We start from the raw sequence: 16647 nt of genomic DNA on the forward strand, positions 1-16647 counted from the left end.
TCAGTGTGTGTGTCTTGTATCCACCATGAAACTACATACTCCATTAAAACAATGAGTTTGTTTTAATGTTTTTGTTCCCCACCATCCCTAGAAGATGTGTAGGACTGTCCTATGAACTGGAAAATATTTAAGAGCTTTAGCTCCCTTCCACAAAATGCCAATAGTATCCTGGTTACTGTGACCATTGACACTTTCCCCACATGTTTATAAGCACCCCTAGTTGAGCAAAATCACCCTCATGTAAATAAAAAATATTCTCGGTTGAGAAATACTACCTTAGTACCATGTTTTGCACATAGTATTCATAAAATATTTTCTTGGATAACATTTTTAGACATACTTCAAAAGAGTTCCATAGATGATATAGGAAGTCACAGAATGAAGCATGGACTAAAAATCGAACCTCATGAAAAATAACGAGAAAAGAAATTTGTTATAGGCTATTGCTGGCAATACAATATTGAAGAGTAGTGGTATTCCCGCATTTGTTTAGACTCATTACAAAAACAAACAAACAAACAAACAAAATTGGTTTGTAATTTAAATTTGAGTTTTACCTATTTCAAGTTAAAAAAAAAAACTAGTCTGTCATTACATCTGTAGGGTTAACTCAGAACATAGCTCTTCCACATACTCAGAAGACCAAGAGCTGCCCAGCTAGCAGCCAAGGAAGGCAGTACACAAAGAGATTTCAGCAATGCCTACTCCCAAGGACGTTTTCTGTTGCTCCCATGGACGTTATCTGCTCCTGTAACCAAGCAGCACATCTTGCTCCTATCCATCTGAGAAGACGGCTGCCCCACTAATGAGATTACCCCTTCCTCTGCTTGTGTGTCTGAAAAAACTCTGCTTGCTTTTGGTCAGCAGCTTTATTCCTGCAGCTTCCACCTGCTGCTGCTGAAGCTTCCCTGCCTTGTGAGTAATAAACAATATTTCTCACCCTTCTGGTCCTCCTGGTGGTTTTTCTGGAATATCCAAACCCAGGTACAAGTTCCAAGCCTGGGGCTTCTGCATTACAACACCCTTCAATTTTTCCTTCAAACTCCCCCTTATACTCCTCTCTCTCTTTGTTTTGGAGGAAATTATATCTAAAGCCATTTTCAAGGAAAAATTATATCTGTACCCTTGAACCTATCCTCTGGAATTTTCTCAATAGAAGCACTATTACTTTCACTAATAATCACTATTCCAAAGAAAAAAAGAATCAACATTAATGATCACTCATTACAGTTGTGCACTTTGATATGGGATGGATACTCATTTCTAAATGTACTTCAGCAAATATCATTCAATTTTACATCAATTCAATCAAATGTGTATAGTAAATGTGATCATTCTTACATTACAGTTGAGGAAAATTGGAGCCACAAAGTGTTAAATGATTTGCTTATAAACATAAATCTAGAAAATGGCAGAGCCAGCATATAAACACTGGTTTCTTGACAACAATCTTTCTATGTAGAACAGATTTCCTGTCATAGTCTCCCCTTTTTTAAATTTTTAATCTTTTTACAGCATTGGTAATTTACCCTCTCTACTAAAAATATGCTCAAATGTCACTATGAAGAGAACAAATCAAAACAAAAAATCTACACTCTGCCTGCCTTTCCCTTAAACTCTCCCTTTCTTTCTATTCTCTTCATTGCAAACTACATAAAGGACTAATTTATTATTTCTTACTATTTAGTTATTCCTAAATTTGTTACAATTTATCCTATGCCCTGTAATTCTACTGAAGCTGTTTTCAATAAGTTCACCAATGATTTCTTAATCATCAAATGCTATGGGCTCTGCAAGATTCTCCTAATAACCAACTTCTCAACAGCAAATGAGGTAACCACACTCTCTCCCTTATTTAAATATTCTCCTCCATGGCTATCATGAAACTATGCTCTACAGTTTTCCTTATACTCCATTTTACATTAACATTAGTTCCTTTAACTCTTTCCTCTTCTTTTACCTGTCCTTTAAATGGAGACAGAATCCCAGGCTGTGGCTTTCTCCATGGTTGCTATTCCTCCCCTTAGGTACTCTCGTTCTCTCATAGCTCCTATCATCATTTCTCCACAGATAAATGTAGACATTTCTTGGCTTTTTACCTCCAAATATATGTATCATACTGCTTGCTCTATGAATAGTTAAAAATAAAATTTTAGGGGTCTGTTCCTCAAACTCAACCTTCTCCCATCTAAAATCTGCTCCTTTCCTTATGATGCCTATCTAAATTAATATTAATCTTATCTCAAAATGGTTTCCAAGACCTAAGTATATTACTGATGCAATTTTCTTATATTTATCCAAAAATCTGCACTCCCAGAGCTTTAGTCCAGGCCGTTAACAAATCTGAACTGTGCCATCTATAGGCAAAACATTATCTAACTGGCAGGACTACCATTAAGTCAAACTAAGTGATGCTTCTAAAAGATCATTGATACTTGTTGATTAAATGCTGATCTAATTCATAAATTTTAACAGTCACTTTGAAATTTCTCCTATTTTTCATTTTAAAATTTTAATAAAAGCATTGTAATTTGTGATTTTTATTGAGGCATGAATTTGAACCAAGTATCCTTAGAGAATGAAACCAGTGACCTGCCCATCATTTGCTTCAATGTAGTTTTGATCCCCTTCTATGTTGTTATCTTTTATTAAGTGATTACAAATTTCATTGCTTTCAGGCATAAAACAAACAAAAAAACCTTGAAAAGAAAGCCATCACTGGAGTTGTTGGAGAAAAATGAAGACAAAATTAGGAGCTCTTAGAAGTTGATGTCTTATGTATGGAAGTTTAACAACAATTTTTTTTTAATGGTGACATTGGTTAACAAAATACAATAAGTTTCAGCTATACACTTTAACAATAAGGCATATATATATATTTCTGCTGTATGTTCACCTCCCACAGTTAGATTTCTTTCTGTCACCGCATATTTGACCCTCTTTACCCCATCTACCTCTCCCCTCCCCCCACCCTCTACCCTCTGGTAACCAGTAGTCTATAGTCCATGTCCATTAGTCTTTGTTTAACAACACATTTTGAAGTGATTCTTAGGTAAAAGAAGAAATCATAATAGACATTACATTATATTTAGAACTAAGCAATAAAGAAATTACATTGTACTAAAGAACATTAGGATACAAATAAAGCAATACCGAGATAAAAATGTACAGCTTTAAATGATCACATTAGGAAAAAAATATGAAAAGAGGCCCGATATTAGTAGCAATCAGGGAATGTTCATTATAAAACAAAATTAAACATTATGCACTTACTAGATTAGGGTGACTTAAAAAGACCAAGTATGAAGCTATGAGAACTCTCATACACTATACACTGCTCGTGGGAGTGTAAATTGGTACCCGGTGACACTATAAACTCGTGTAAACACTTAGATAAGCCATTTAACATATTCTATTAAAGACTACCTTTCATAAACCTTATGGGTGAACAATTCTGTACTATATAGAGAAACTTTTGCACATGTGCCCAAGAGAAATGTACAAGAATGTTCACAGCAGGATTACTTGTCATAGCAAAAACTGGAAATAAGCCAAATGTTCAATAACAGCACACTGGATATATAATTTGTGGTATATTTACAAAACCGAATATTCTACAGCACTGAAAATGAAAAAATAAATCTCATAAATATAATATTAGTTTAAAAATAGTTTTTAGAGGATACATTTTGTATCAGTCCATTATATGTAAAGTTCAAAAATAGAAGTTAAACAATATTATTTTTAAATACATATTTAAATAATGATTTTGTAATAAACACAAATCATACTTCTCTATATAGATATACAAAGATATACACACATACACACACACACACACATATAATCATGCTAGTAGTTACACCTAGAGGACAGAGAGGGACTGCGATCAGGTATAGCTACACAGGTGGCTACTGGAGTCAGTAGTTATCAATTTCTTGATCTGAACAGCGGTTACATAATAAATATTCGTTAACCCATTTCTCATTTGCCCCGAGAATACTCACCAACAGCACTTGTGGCTGAAACACTTATTCAAAGATAATTCACAGATTATAGTCCTAACCTTACCCCCAAAGTTTACCACGGAATATTTTGTTTTTATTATAATTTTCACATCACTCTTATATATCAATAGTCTTTGGAAACAAATGACATTATTCTATTTATAGAATTCTGTTTTAAGTAGCTGTATTTCCGTTTACAAAATATAGTCATTCTCAATCATTGAAAATGTCAAATCTTGGAAAACATAGCATTCCTACATGTGATGTTAAATTAACGTGGGCAGTGGGTCACACTTTTTTTTCTAAATAAGAAAAGAATTAAACTGGATATTTATGCTTTTATACTCTTCTATATGTATATCTTAATTTTAAAATAGTTTTAAAAGAAGAAAACCTCAAAATTAATGAGCTAAGCATGCAACTTATGATGTTAGAAAAAGAACAACAGAATAAATCAAAAGAAAATATAAGGAAGGAAATAAAGCCAAAATCAAAATTTAATGAAATAAAAGACATAAAATAAAGCTAACAGATAATGTCAAAATGGGTTTCTTATGAAAGACTAAAAGAAGAAAACAAAACTGGCAAAATTACTCAAAAAGAAACAAACAAAAGCACTATGTTAGGCATGGAAAAGTGAGTGTGAATCAGGTATGACAAAAATGAAATAGATAAAAGGAACATGCAAACAACATTAGACCAATAAATGTAAAGACATAGATGAAATGAATAAATTTTTAGAAGCATATAAACACCAAAAAAAGCAATTCGCAGAGAAATAAAAAACTTAAATCTTATAATGATTAAAGAAATTGATTCAGTAGTTTAAAAACATTTGATTAAAGAAATATCCAAGCCCAAGTGACTTTATAAGTAAGTTCTACATTAAAGGAACAGATAGTTCAAATTTTATATAAAATTTTCCAGAGAATAGAAAAATAAGGAACACTCTCCTATACAGTTTATGAAATGATACCGAAAAAGACAAGTACGGTAAAAACAAACAAACAAAAAAAAAACAGCACACTGGACATATAAAACTCATAAACCAATCATCTTCATGAGCATAAGTACGAATTAATCTAAAGATCTAATGTAGTTGCATACAAAATTCTAACAGGTTGTGTGTGTGAGTGTGTGTGTGTGTGTGTGTGTGTGTAACTTCATAAGGCAAAGGATAAAAAACAGACAAGATAGTAAAGAAGAATAAGGCACGAAGACTTGCCCTATCAATTTTCAAGGCTTATTATAAAGTTATAGTAATGAAGACAAAGTGATATTGGCAAAGGGGTGGACATGTAGAACAATGTAACAAAATAGACAATTCAGAACAGACCCATGCATATGTGGAAACTTGATTTATGACAGAGCAAACATTGCAGATCAATGTGAGAGTAAGAGACCAGACCATGCATCGAAAGGTGCAGGGATAAATGGATAAATAGTGATCCTTATGGAAAGAAGAAGAAGAAAAAAAACTACCTGGGAACTTTTTTCCCTCTTAGTGCTCAGTACCATTTACTTGCATTCCTCCTTTCTCCACTGCTGCCCAGCTCTCAGATCAGCTGATGATGTGGGTTTTGGAGATGTGAAAAACCTTACTGGCCTTCAGGTGCTTAACAACTACCTGGCAGACAAGAGTTAAATCGAGGCATATGTGCTATCACAAGAAGATGTGGCAGCATTTGAACCAGTCTCTAGCCTTCCACCTGCCAATTTGTATCATGCCCTACTTTGGTATAATTACATAAAGTCTGGTGAAAAAGAAAAGGCCAGCCTTCCAAGAGCAAAGAAAGCTTTGAGCAAATATGGTCCTGCTAATGCACAAAACATCACAGGAAGCAAAGATACAGAGAGTGAAGATGATGACGCTGCTGTCTTTGGATATGATGAGGCAGAAAAAACTGAAGAAGTAAAGAGGTCTAGAGAAGAATACCTTGCACAGTATGAGTTAAAGAAGGACAAAAAATTTGCACTTGTTGCCAAGTCTTCCATGTTAGATGTGAAACCTTAGGATGAGGAGACATGTATGGCCAAATTAGAGGAGTGCATCGGGAGCATTCATGCAGATGGCTTGGTCTGGGGCTCTTCTAAACTAGTACCAATGAGGTATGGAATTTAAAAATTTCAAATACAGTGTGTAGTAAAAGATGATAAAGTTGAAACAGATATGCTGGAGGAGCAGATCATTGCTTTTGAGGACTATGTGAAATCTATGAACGTGGTTGCTTTCAACAAGATCTGAAATCAATCATGGAGAAGTGATGTCAGAAGCATGAGGGAGTGAGAGATGTCCCCATATCTCTCTCCTTGAAAAAACAATAAGCTGAACAACTAAAACTCAACAAAAAACAAGTGACTGCACACAAGCATATCTGAGGGAGGGAACTGTGAATAAGAGCTACCGCAGGTCAGAATCTCAGGAATTGGGCAGGAAACTGAGAGAAAAAAAGAAGGTGCCTCTCACAGCCAGAGCTCCCTGAAGGAGGAGGAAGAGGAGAGAAGGTGCAGCAGGTTCCCTGAACAACCCTGCCTTGGAGAGCTGTGAGCTCTATGGAGCAGCAGTGCTCAGGGATCATGGTAGAAGGCAGAGAAGTGGGGGCAGCAGAAAAGCAGGGATGGCTTAGAAGCAACAGTTGATTATTACCAGCCTTGGTTGCAGAAGGCACGGCTGAGCCACAGTCCCCATCCCCAAACCACGTGGGACCCTCTCCCTATATTATCCAACACCAAACACAGCAGAGCCCCAGAAGAATCTGAGCAAACACTACTAAAACTGTCACTACTACTGACAGAGACTGAGACTGAGGGTAGCGAGCATGATTGAATGTCAGGGAAAAAAAGGCATTCTAAAGACTTTTTATTTAAAGCAGGGATCCAAGAGGCATGGACGCCACCTACTGGAAACCAAATGAAAAATGCCTTCTTAGCAACAGGCTCAAGAGAGACCTTTATATGATAAATCTTTTTTTTTTATAAAAACAGCATAATACTTTCACTAATGCCCAGCCAGAGAAATAGTCCATGAACTACCAAGGTGACAAGGCAGCTCAAAAAGAAAGAGAAAAATCACCAGAAAATAAGCTTAAAGACAGAGACATATGCAACTAACATGACAGAATTCAGGATGGTACTTTTGATAAAATTCAATGACATCCAAAATAATTCATATCAACAATTCCAGGAATTGAAAAGAATAGCTAGTTCAGCAGAATGAGATTTTTAGCAAGGAGATGAAATCCTAAAAAAGAACAAAATAAAACTCCTGGAGATGAAGAACACAATAAAAGAGATGAAGAAAGAAATAGCAAGCTTGAGAAATAGAGTAAACCAAATGGGGGAAAGGATCAGTGATATCGAAGACAGAAATCTAGAAATAAATCAGAAGGAAGAAGAGGGAAACTGAAGAATGAAAAATAATGAAAGAGAAATACATAAACTAGTTGATACCATCAGGAGAGGAAACATAAGAATAATGGGCATTCTTGAAGGGGAGAAAAAGGAACAGAGATTAGAAAACATTTTCAGAAGACAAATAGTTGATGAGAATTTCGCAAATATAAGAAAGGACCTGGAGCTAGGAATTTAAGAAGTCGACAGAACACACAATTATCTCAACCCCAAAAGGCCTTCTCCAAGATACATTGTATTAAAATTATCAAAAAACAATGACAAAGAAATCATTCTCAGGGCAGCAAAGAAAAGGAAGATGGTAACCTATAAAGGAAAACCTATTACATTATTGTCGTACTTCTTAGAGCATACCTTATGAGCAGGAAAGGAGTGGAATTAAATAGTCAAGCTATTACACGAAAGGAACTACCAGCTAAGAATAATGTACCCAGCAAAGCTCTCCTTTGGATATGAAGGAGAAATCAAGACCTTTCTAGACATACGAAAATTGAATGAATTTTCCTGCATTACAGGAAATACTGAAAGGAGTCAGCTCACCTAAAACAAAATGACAAAAAAATACAAAACTATAAGTAAGGCAACTAACAGGTAGATAGAAACAGGGGAGTGAAACCCTTATTAAGAACAAGGCATTATAACCTTAAACAATAAGAAGAGATTTGCTGTTGCAAGATAGTAATGAATGTTCAGCATACGTAGGGACAAACTGAGATAACAATAACAGAAAAGGGGAAAGGATTCAAAGATCCAAATTCACAAAGGGGAATGGAGATAAGGCATGTGCAGAAGAAAATGGACTACTATATACATAACTGTCCTCTACATATTCATAACGGTAACAACACACCAAAGATTCAAAACAGAAGTATATAACATAAAACAAGAACCATAGAAAAAAATATCAAAACCCAACCGAAAAAGTAAATAAATAAAAAACAGAAACGATGGGCAAGAAAGCAATGGAAACACCAAGTTACCAGAAAGTAAAAGATAAAATGGCTAAAAGAAGACCTCATAGTTCAATAATCACCCTAAATGTAAATGGACTGAACTCACCAATAAAAAGGCACAGAGTTGCAGAATGGATCAAAAAAACGAAACGTAACCATTTGCTGCCTCCAGGAAACACATCTCAATTCCAAATATAAATATAGACTCAAAGTGAAAGGGTGAAAAATGATATTTCAAGCAAATGGCATTCAGAGAAAAGCGGGAGTAGCAGTACTAACATCAGACAAATTAGACTTCAGAATAAAAAAGGGTAAAGAAAGATACTGAGAGACACTTCATAATGATAAAGAGAATTTTGCACCAAGAAGACATAAATAACACTTGTTAATATCTATGCTCCCAATCAGGGATCCCCAAAATATGTAAAGCAATTAATAACAGAACTAAAAGGAGAAGCAGACCAAAACACTATTGTAGTAGGGAACATAAATACCCCACTGTCGGATATGGACAGATCATCCAAGCAGAAAATCAATAAGGAAATAACATCCTTAAATGACACATTAGACAAACTGGACATAATTAACAGTTACAGAGCCTTCCGTCCCAAAATACCTGCTTATACATTCTTATATAGTACACATGGAACATTCTCAAGGACTGGCAACATAATGGGACACAGAGAGCCTCAACAAATATGAGAGGGTTGAAATCATACCAACTATATTCTCTGATCATAATGCTTTGAAGCTGGAGGTCAACTATAAAAAGAAAGCAGGAAGAACCACAAATATATGGAGATTAAACAACATGCTACTAAAGAATGACTGGGTGAGACAAGAAATAAAAAAGGGAGATCAAGAGATACATAGAAATGAATGATAATGATAGTACAACATATCAAAACTTTTGGGACATGGCAAAAGCAGTCATAAGAGGAAAGTTCATATCATTAAAGGCTTATCTCCAAAAACAAGAATGAAACCAAATAAACAACCTAATGTTTCATCTTAAAAAAAAAAAAAAAAACTAGAAAAGGAAGAACAAATGAACCCGAAAATCAGCAGAAGGAAAGAAAGAATCAAAACTAGAGCAGGAATGAATGAATTTGAAAACAAACAAAATAGAAAAACTAAATGCAATGAAAAGCTGGTTCTTTGAGAAAGTTAATAAAATTGACAAACTCTTGGCTAGACTCACCAAAGGAAATAGAGAAAGGAGATAAATAAACGAAATCAGGGAAGAAAGAGGGGAAATGATTACAGACATCACAGAAATACAAAGGATCATACAAGAATACTATTTTAAAAAGTATACACCACCAAATTTAATAACCTAGAAGAAATGGACCAGTACTTAGAAAGATACAACCTCTCTAGACTGAGTCACAGGAAACTGGAAAATCTAAAAAGATTGATCACCAGTATGAAAATTGAAACAATTATTGATTACCTATCAAAACATAAAAATCCAGGACCATATGGCTTCACCAGTGAATTCTATCAAACATTCAAAGAAAGTTTAATGTCTATTCTCCAAAAACTCTTCCAAAAAATCAAAGAGCAGGCAATGCTTCTTAACTCATTTTATGAGGCCCATATTATCCTGACACCAAAACCTAGTAAAGATAACACAAAAAAAAGAAAACTACAGACCAATATCTCTCATGAACACAGATGCAAAAATCCTAAACAGCATACTAGCAAACCAAATACAGCAACATATTAAAAAGATTATATACCACGTTCAAGTGAGCTTCATCCAAGGGGCACAGGGATGGTTCGACATACACAAATCGATTCATGTGTTACATCACATAAGCAAATTAAAAAATAAGAATCATATGATCATATCATAGATACAGAAAAAAGCTTTTGCCAAGATATATCATCCATTTATGATCAAAACACTTAACAAAATCGGCATGGAAGAAAAGTACCTTAACATAATAAAAGCGATATATGACAAACCCTCAGAAAACATAATACTTAATGGTGAAAAACTAAAAACATTTCCTCTAAAACAGGAGCAAGACAAGGCTGTCCACCATCACCAATGTTATTCAATATAACATTGAAGATCTTAGCAAGTGCAATAAGACAAGAGAAAGAAAAAAAAAGGCATCCAAATAGGAAATAAAGAAGTCAAACTGTCACTATTGGCAGATGACGCGATTCTCTATACAGAAAACCCTAAAGACTCTAAAAGAACGCTACTAGAAACTATAAGCAAATACGGTAAAGTTTCTGAATACAAAATCAGTGTTCAAAAATACATAGTGTTCCTATACTCTAATAATTAATTGCCAGAAAAACAAGCGGAAAAATAATTCCTTTTTCAATTGCAGCAACAAAAAAAATAAAATGCCTATAAATAAATTTAACGAAACATGTGAAGAACTTATATGAAGAAAACTATAAGATCCTATTAAAAAAATTGAAGAAGATACAGATAAATGAAAAGATATTCTGTATTATTGGATTGGAAGAATCAACATAGTTAAAATGACCTTATGACCTAAAGCATTATACAGATTTAATGCAATCCCCATCAAAATCACATTGGCATTTTTTTAAAGAAATAGAAATTAAAATCATTAGATTCATATGAAAGAACAAAAGACGCCGAATCGCCAAAGCCATCCTGAGGACAAAGAACAAGGCTGGAGGCATCAATCTGCCCAACTTCAAATTATACTACAAAGCGACAGTAATCAAAAGATGGTATTGGCAGAAAAACAGACACATGGACCAGTGGAACAGAATTGAGAGCCCAGAAGTAAACCCACATATGTGTGTGTGTGTGTGTGTGTACATATATGTGTGTGTGTATGGATTTCCTTCTATTATGTATGTATGTATACATATGTATATATGTCTATGTGTATATATGTGTATATATATACACATATATACATGTGTGTGTATAGGCAAATTATTTTATATATATATGGGCAAATTATTTTCAACAAAAGTCTAAAACATACAGTGGAAAAAGGAAAGCATCTTCAGTAAATGGTGCTGTGAAAACTGGAAAGCCACCAGCAAAAGAATGAAACTAGACTATTGTCTATCACCATACACCAAAATTAACTCAGAATGGATTAAGAACCTGAATATAAGAAGCAATAAAATGCAATAAAATGCATAGAAGAAAACATAGGAACTAAACTCAAGGACCTTGGACTTAAAGAGGATTTTATGAATTTGAAGTCAAAGGCAAGGGAAGTAAAAGAAAAAATAAATAAATGGGAGTATATCAAGTTAAATGCTTCTGCACAGCAAAAGAAATCCTCAACAAGGTAAGAGACAGCCATCCAAATGGGAAAATATGTTTGCAAGCAACACCTCTGATATCCAAAATATACAAAGAACTCATACAACTCAATAACAGCAAAACAAAAACCATCCAATCAAAAAAATGGGCAGAGGACCTGAACAGACACTTCCCCTAGAGCACATACAAATAGCCAACAAATATTTGAAAAGATACTCAACATTGCTAGCTGTTAGGGAAATGAAAATCAAAAGCAAAATGAGATACCATCTCACACCTGTTAGAATGGCTATAATCAACAGGACAAGCAATAACAAATGTTAAAGAGGATGCAGAGAAAAAGGAACCCTCATACATTGCTGGTGGGACTGCAAATTCATATAGGCGCTATGGAAAACAGTATGGAGGGTCCTCAAAAACCTAGGAATTGATCTACCATATGATCCAGCAATCCTTCTATTGGATATTTACCCCAAAGTCTTGAAAACTCATATCTGAAAGAGTATTTACACACTGATGTTCATAGTAACACTATTCACAGTGGCCAGGACATGGAAGCAACCGAAAGTGTTGTTCTACGCTAGATGATTGAATAAAGAAGCTGTGGTACATATATACAATGGAATATTACTCAGCCATAAGAAGAGACGAAATTCTGCCATTTGCAACAGCATGGATGGACTTCGAGATAATCATGCTAAGCAAAATAAGCCAGACAGAAAACATAGAAAATCACATGATATCGCTTTATGTGAGATATAAACCTAAAAGCAAAAAATGAATAGGACAAAAAAACAGAAACTCATGGACATGTACTATAGACTAGTGGTCACCAGAGGGTGGGCAGGGGGAAAAATTAGGTAGGTGGGGTAAAAGGAATCAAATATGTGATGACAGAAATAAATCTTACTATGGGCAGTAGCACACATGCAATGTGTATATAGGTTTTATGGAATTTTGTTAACCAACAGCACCATAATAAAAATATAAAAATAAAAATAAATATAAAATAAAATTTATCATGGATCATTGTCCTTAAATAAAAGCTTGAAAAGATAAAAAAGAAAACTAGGAAAAGATATAACCAAAAATGGATTATTATCCAAATATATAAAGAACTCTAACCAATCAGAAAAAAAAGACAGCCATACCAATAGAAAATGTGCAAAAGACATGAATAGACATTTTACAGTATGAAATACTAATGTAGTATGAACATATGAAATAGTCCTCGAACTCATTTTTATTCAAGAAAAAGCCAAATTAAATACCATTACATACCCACCGGATTACAAGTATTAAAAACAGAGAACACCAGGTTTTGGAGAGGTTGTAAAGAAACAGACACTTGTACACTGCTAGTGAAAGTATACATTGGTAAAATAACTTTGGAAAACAGTTCGACAATGCTTAGTAAATCTTAGCATTTACTACATTAGCAATTCTATAACTACAACTAGAGTGACAGCTCAGTAATTCTACTCCTGGGTACATATTCTGAAGAATCTTTTTGCACATTGCACCAAAAGAAAAAGGAAAAAAAAAGTTTTACAATGCCCATTGTAGCTGTCTTAGGCCAGGTTTCCTAGAAAACAGACCCTGAGGCAAGTTTATGTGCTTAGGCTTTATTGGGGAAATGCAATAAGAAAGAAGCAAAATTGAAAAAAAAAGTAAAATTTATAAACTAAGCTATAAAAAGATATTTAAAAGAGAAGTGAGGTAGGAAAAATGAAGGGCCTCAGTCCCATGCAATGTCGTCAAAGAGTCTACATGAACCTACTTCATCTTAAAAGTTTGTTGGGAGAGAGAGGACAAAGAGAGATCAATTTATCTGCTAACCCCTTCCTCTCCCATCTCATCCTGGCCAAAGATTGCCCTGAAGGAAATTGGCTTTCTCCATCTCCACATTGTGTCAACTGGTTCTTCCAAGGAATCAGTGTGGAAGCCAGATCCCTCGTGGTCTAGTCCAGGTGGTACATGACACAGTAGTCTCCTCTCTCCAGTTAGTGTCATGCAAATATGCTCCTTACTCTGTGATAAAAAAACAAAACAAAACAAAACAAAACAAACAAACAGAAAAAACACTCCAGGGCTTGATAACCACAGAGATAAGATGGAAGTTAGTAGGGAGGCATGAAAGTGGGAAAGGGTTGGGTGGGAGGGAGTAATACATTTGTAGCAAGGAGTATAAACTGAGGCTGGTATGGCATTACTATCGATAGGAAAAATATTGAAATAGATAAAGATCTAACCATATTAGAGTGGCTAACTGAATTATGGTATAGTCACATAATGGAAAAGCATACGGCAGTAAAAAGAAATGTGTTACAGCAATATACATTAATGTTGATGAATCTACAAATTATAATATTGAGCTAATGAAGCAAATTACAGAAGATTCATTCCATTTATATAAAGTACTGAAATAGGAAAAGTAACATCATTTATGCAGACATACAGAGGTGACAAACAATTATAATCAAGAGAATTTATATTAATTAGGGTAGTGGTTACCTCCAGGAGTAATGGATACAACTGTGACTCCTAAGGTTCTATTAACAATTTAGGTGTTAAACTAAATGGTGGGTACACAGGTATTGATTTTAACATTATTTTTCAACTGAACATACACATTTTATTTCACACCAAAAATTAAAAATGAATTGGTGGTCCTTAGCCAGAAAAAAAAAAAGTTTTACAAATCACACCTACATCTGTAGAGTAATTCAAGTTTTAAATTGGGCATTAAACTATTAAGTTATATACTACAGTATTTTTCAGAACAAATTATATGTCAAAGTGTATTTGCAAATTGAACCGTTTAACATGAATGTTAAGAATCACCGCCTTCTAATTAACCTCTATGCCTCCAATTGTTGTTCTTCCAATCCTTTCTTCCTTCTACTCCCAGATTAGCTTCTAAAACAGTTATGCAACTATATTATACTTGTATTCTCAAACTTTCCATGGCTTCTCATCATTCTTCTAGAATTTTGAGGGGGGAACTCATGCAGATGTTGACACTTAAGTCCTTTCATAAAGAAAACAATAACGTTAATTAGGATGCAGCTTTCTTTAATTACAAATTCAATCTAAAGATATATCCTGATCACTTTGATTAGGTTGAGAGAAAACTGGGAAGCTGTTGATTACACTACTGTATTTTCTAAGACTCTTTAGCAACACAGGTATCTGTAGATCAAGTCTGTAAATAATCCTATCACATATGCTGATTTGAATTAGTTTCATTCTCAGATAATAAGTTTTTCCTGATCTTTCCCCTAAAATCTCAGGGAACCTTACTATAATTCTTTTCGGTGACTACTAGTATCCCAATATACTTTTAAAATCTAAATATCCTGAGAGAATGTTCTAGTTCTGCCAGGTTTATGTCATTGCTCCCTAAACAATGCATTCCTACTTTTATGACATAGCTCTTTTATTCTCTTGATATGGGACACCTTCTTCCATCCTTTATATCCATCAAAGTCTTTCAAAAACTGTCTCACATCCTACCTTCTGTTTCAAGAAGAGAAATCAATGCTGAATGAGGCCAGACTCTTAGGGGATGTGTGGTTATTCTCTAGTTTCTGCACTGCTAGCAATAGGCTTCCTTTAATGGTAAGATGCTCTTAGAAATGTGGAAATAAAAAAAAATTAAAAAGGAAGGAAGGAAGGAAAGAGGAAGGAGACTCTTGCATTTAATTTCTTAGTAAATGTATTAAAAAGAATCCTTCCTCTCACCCTTTAAGTGCTTTGTGGTTCATTCAGCTCAGGTAAGTGTTTGTGACCACACCATGTTTTAGCTCTAAAGGAGTCCCTTCTTTTGAAAGCCAGAGCTGTTCCCACTGGAGTAATCCTTCCCTGTTCAGGAAGAGGTTCAGTTCTTTTAAAAGTTTAGTCCAAGACTGATCTCAGTAGAAAACTCTCAGAAGCCTTCTTTAGGTTCACTGTCCTATATCTAAATAAGAAATTCAAAGCTTTCTTCAGTGAGCTTTGAAACCCATTGCCCTCACAGACCACCCATATTACTCTTGAAATTATCAGCGTCATCTGGAATTCTATCAATGTCTGTGTCATCGCTTTTTGGATACAAGGTAATATATTAATATATTCTGATGCTTCTGGTTCATGAAAGACTATAAAATAGTCTGTCTGTGACCCATTTGCCTAAACACAGCACACATGCATTTTTATTCTACTACTCTGATGCTATGTAAGGATAAGGTGGGAAAATGGAATCTCAGATATTAATATTCCACAAGCATCACTCAGTTATCAAGGGAAAAATATTATTTATTCTGCCATATGTGTATGAATAACAAAATATTGCTATTGTTCATTTCTAAACTTGATTATACTACACTATCATTGATAGCATATAGTTTTAACTATTTTTATAATATTAGCAAAGGCTTACCTCCAGTTGATCCCCCATTTTTTTCTGTTTCTTCTTGTAGCCAAAGGTTTGCACATAGCCATCCATGGTTAGAGTCGATGCAGATCGTCTTTGAATATAGCAATATTCAATTGCCTATACAGGAATCAAACCAAATACCTTGGCCATGCTAATAAGTAGCCACAAGTGAGCCACTAAATTTACAAAGAAATGTTATTTTCCACCTGCCTATTTTCAAAAATAAAATATTTGAAGCAGATTACTATGCATGGCACCTATACAAAGAGGCTTTAAGGTTGAGGGAAAAGATAATTACATGAGAAAAGTACACTGAGGTTAATTACTGCAATTCATCATTATATTTAACTGTGAGCTTCCTAATATTCGAGGCAAAAATAGAAACAAGATTAATCGTGTAGTAGTTATTATTTGATTAAAATTACTAATTCATCTGGATACAGATTTTTTTTGTTTTGTTTTAGTTGAAACTAAATGAATAAAGGATTTTTTCATGAAGCACTTTATATAAGAAATATTGAATGAAGAGGCAATGTTCTTACAGAAGAATTTTTCTACTGGCTATTTTTAAAACACATCTTT

The 16647-nt window shown here is 34.3% G+C and overlaps 1 pseudogene; it reads left to right on the plus strand.

Moving 5' to 3' along the window:
* LOC107502389 overlaps nucleotides 1-6252 on the plus strand; it is a 118470-nt pseudogene extending 112218 nt beyond the window's left edge.
* The last annotated feature ends 10395 nt before the right edge of the window (nucleotides 6253-16647 follow it).

The sequence above is a fragment of the Rousettus aegyptiacus genome, unplaced genomic scaffold, assembly GCF_014176215.1.
Source record: "Rousettus aegyptiacus isolate mRouAeg1 unplaced genomic scaffold, mRouAeg1.p scaffold_m13_p_9, whole genome shotgun sequence".
NCBI lineage: Eukaryota > Metazoa > Chordata > Mammalia > Chiroptera > Pteropodidae > Rousettus > Rousettus aegyptiacus.